Source organism: Vombatus ursinus, unplaced genomic scaffold, assembly GCF_900497805.2.
Source record: "Vombatus ursinus unplaced genomic scaffold, bare-nosed wombat genome assembly UNPS02009173.1, whole genome shotgun sequence".
NCBI lineage: Eukaryota > Metazoa > Chordata > Mammalia > Diprotodontia > Vombatidae > Vombatus > Vombatus ursinus.
This window is the reverse complement of record NW_020948951.1, coordinates 1,282,833-1,286,638: the sequence shown is the minus strand read 5'-3', so window position 1 is coordinate 1,286,638 and position 3,806 is coordinate 1,282,833. Positions and strand designations below refer to the sequence as shown.

Here is a 3,806-nt window from a genome sequence, read left to right as displayed (position 1 = left end):
GTGTGTGTGTGTGTGTGTGTGTGTGTGTGTGTGTGTGTGTGTGTGTGTATGCATCCCTCACCTATATGTGTTTATACTGCATGTTTGTGTATGTATGACTGGGTTATATTTGGGTCTTGGATAAGTATGGGTTTTGTGTGTGTGTCTGTGTGTCCCTCCAGCTGTGTGTCAGGGTTTTGGTGACCCTGTTTTCACTGTCTGATGACCCAAGCTGATGTCTCCCAGAGGGGGTGGGTTGGGATGAGGGGAGAGCCGGGAATCTCCAGTCCACAGGATGTTCCCGAGACACTAGACCAGACTTGGGCTTCATCCTTCAGTTCCTCCTCCTTTTACCCCTCCCCCACAGCTCGGGCTGGCTAGCCTGCAAGCCTCTCCACAGGGACCCAGGCATTCTGGGCCCTCAGTTCCTGGGGGCGGGGCTGTGTCAGGGTTGGGGAATGAGGGTGGCAGGGAGGAGGCCCCCAACGGGCCAGACGGGTTCCTCCTCATTCCTCCCACCGCCTCTCACTTCCTGGGTGCATGGCAGGAGGTGGGGATGGGGGAGGGGGAGGGGTGTGGTGGTAGGGTGTGGAGAACTAGCCTCAGGGCCAGACCTGGGGGCGTTAGGACTAGACCTTGTGGCCTGGGGTAAAGAGGAATGGATCCTGGCCCTTCAGGGCCAGATCCTTAGGAGACCCACTCCTCAGGACCTTAGGATATGACCTGGAAGAGGGAATGAGGGGCCTTAGGACAGAAAATGGCCAAGAGTAGGGGCAGTTTTCTCTGACAAGGAGCAAAGAAAGTGGATCTTAAGAAGGTCTCAAAGCCAGACAAGTGAGGATGTAGAGCCATCAGGGGAAGCCCTTAGGACCAAATTTGAAGAATGGTAGCTACATGTTAAGTTCTTGGAGGGGAATCCAGAGCCTAGATGCCAGACCTGAGTGTTGAGGGGAAGGGAAGGGGGGAAGATCAGGTCTAAGAATTTCCAGCAACCAGTCCTGTTCATTTACCAAGAGCTCTCCAGGTCAGACCAGAGATACACTGGACAGAAAATGGCATCCAGACTGAGAATGGTAGCTTAAGGAGAAGGGCAGGAGTACACTAAAAGAGTCTGAGCTAAGAGTTTGATGCCTGTGTCCTCTTGGGGTCTGGGGAGGAGGGGGGAAGATGTTTTGAGTCAGAGCCTAGGTGGGGGGGCAGCTGATAACTTTAGCTTTTAAGTTAGGACTGGAATGAATAGGACAACAGGTTTTTTTTTTTTTAACTGTTTCTCTACCAGCTTTCTCTGCAAAAACTTCCTGTCTGATGGGGAGATGGGACCAAGCTCCTTTAGACAGCCAGATTTGTTCCCCGATAGTTTTTGCATACATGACTTTGGCATGTATATCACATGATGCTGATCACATAGGCTGTGACAGACTTACCATACTGGAAGACCCCTGGTCTTCTATGTTGACTCTCAGACCCAGAGGCTTGTATGTGGGCACAGCAAAAGCATGTTTACTTGTGCTGGTGCTGAGCCCATGAGTTGGGGCCACAGGGTGAGAGGCCAAGGCCTCCCCAGGCCTGAGTGAGTCACCCCCCTCCATACACACACACACACACACACACAAACACCCATACTGGCCCTTCCCAGATTCTGTGGGAAGAGTGGGGCCAAAACAGCCACCTGGGTCCTGATTTCCAGTCCTCAGCTGGAAAGATGTGAGCTAAACATCTTAGCTTCCATCAATAGTTCTAGGCTGGGAATCAAAAGTCCCCTCTTCAGTCTGTGTTCCAGCTGCTTCCCACCCCACTCCACCCCCACCACCTACAGGATGGAATGGTTAAACTGGAAAGCTTCCCACTGTCCTGCACTTCAGTGCTCAGACTCCCTGGTCTCTCTTAGCATTGGGCTGTAGTGGTGGAGACTGAGACCCTTAGGGGATCCCCCACACACTGTCAAGAGAGCCGAAAGGAGATGATTCATAGGGTGGAGCCCCCCGGTACGCTGGGGACCCTAGGGTCTGAGTCACAGCCAGGGAGGGAAGGGCACTGAACCCTCTCACCCCAAGCCAGTCAGGGCGGGTCTGGAAAAAGTCCCCCCCCACTCCCCTCTCCAAGCCCGTGCAGGCATAGGAAGCTCTGGAAGGTGGGGGGGGGAGTAAAAAAGGCCGGAAGTCGCGGTTCCCATGGAGATGGGGGTGCAGCTGGTGGCCCCGTTGTCCCAGCCTGGGGAAGCCCCAGCCTGGTTTCAGCCCGGCAGGAAGGGGTTAACAGCCACTCTTCTCTCCCGGTTTCACAACAGTCTGAAAAGCCCCTTGGAGGGGGGAGGAGGGAAGGAGAAGGGGTGGCGGGGGCAGGTGTGGGATGGGGCTCGCACGTAGTTAGGGGACCAGGGAGGGGCAACCATAAGCCCTACTTTTCCAGATCCCCCTACCACTGCCCCTCCCGCAGCGCTCTGGGGACCCAAACACACGTTTTCCCCAAACACGCACAAGCACAGATGCACTCAGTCCCTCCCCATCCCCATCCACCGGATTCCCACTCCCCTAGAGAACGCATTCTTCGTCACGCAAGCACGCACACAGATCCCTTCCCCACCCTCATCACGCACGCGGCCCCCTCCCATTTCCGTCACGCACACAGGTTCCGCCCTTTTACCGTCACGCTGGCAGATCCTTCCCGGTCACGCACTGAGACCCCCTGCTCATCTGAGGCACTCAAATATCTCCCTTCCAGTGCTTAAACCCAGCTCATTCCCAATCTCAGTCTTGCATACTAGTGTCTGCGCATTCTTAAGTACACCGACCCTTCCCTGTCCACACCAAGTATACAGCCCCCCTTTCCCAGCCCTCACTGTCAGTCATCTCACACGCAGGCCCCCTTGCTTGTCAGCCCCATCTTGATCCTTATTTGGCACATGTCCCTCTCCTCATCTCTTCACTAGGCAAAGCTCCTCCCTGGGTCAGCCCCTAACTGCCCCCCAAAATAGGAAGATGAAAAAGAGACTCAAAAAAGTGGAGATTGAAAAAGACAGAGAAATGGAGACACAAGCAGGCATAACACCCACTCCGATGGCATACTTTTTACCCCACTCCTTTTTTTGGGGGGGGAGATGAACTTTGGGCCCTCACCTAGTGCCTTGGGCTCCGAAGTCCCTGACCATAGGTGTCCTTCCTGCCCTCTACTCAGTAGCCCCTCTCCTCCCTAATCCCCTCTGTATTTGTTCATAATAACACCATCGATTTCTCTAGTTTTAAGGTTTATAATGCGCTTTCTTTACAGGGCTGTGAGGGGAAACTAACAATGCAAGGATTTTTATCCCCACTTTATGGATGCAGAAACTAAGGCTCAAATACAAATGTATGTCTGTCTGTATTACCTACCACCACACCCCAATCTTCAAAGTCTTCAGTTTAGGTAGGGAGTCTTAACCTTGAATCTGTGAACTGGTTCCCCCCCCCCCACATGTTGATAACAATATTTCAATATAATTTTTTTCAATCCTGTATATTTTATCATCTAAAACAGAAGGGGCCCATAGACTTTACCAAGACTTCCAAAGGGCTCCATAACACACAAAAAAAGGCTGAGAACCCCTAATTTAGACTCTGGAGTGTCACAGGCTCCTACCCAATATAGGGGGCCTGGGAACAGACAAGAGACCCTTGAAGACAAGGGTCTATAGGCACACTTGGGTTCACAGGAGGGAGATACTCCAGGTGGGGGTAGGGGGGAACAGTCCAGGTTTAGTCTAGCTGTAGCTCCATTCTGTGGAAAGGGATCACCTCCAAGTGTCGTGTGTGTGTGTGTGTGTGTGTGTGTGTGTGTGTGTGTGTGTGTGT

The 3,806-nt window shown here is 53.0% G+C and overlaps 1 long non-coding RNA gene across 1 annotated transcript in view; it reads left to right on the top strand.

Annotated features, from left to right (window-relative positions):
• The first annotated feature begins 2,357 nt into the window (after positions 1-2,357).
• The window catches only part of LOC114035063, a 2,439-nt gene continuing 990 nt past the window's right edge, over positions 2,358-3,806 (top strand). The window contains exon 1 of the long non-coding RNA XR_003568184.1: positions 2,358-3,324. This is a non-coding gene — a long non-coding RNA (uncharacterized LOC114035063). The remainder of the gene's footprint in view (positions 3,325-3,806) is intronic.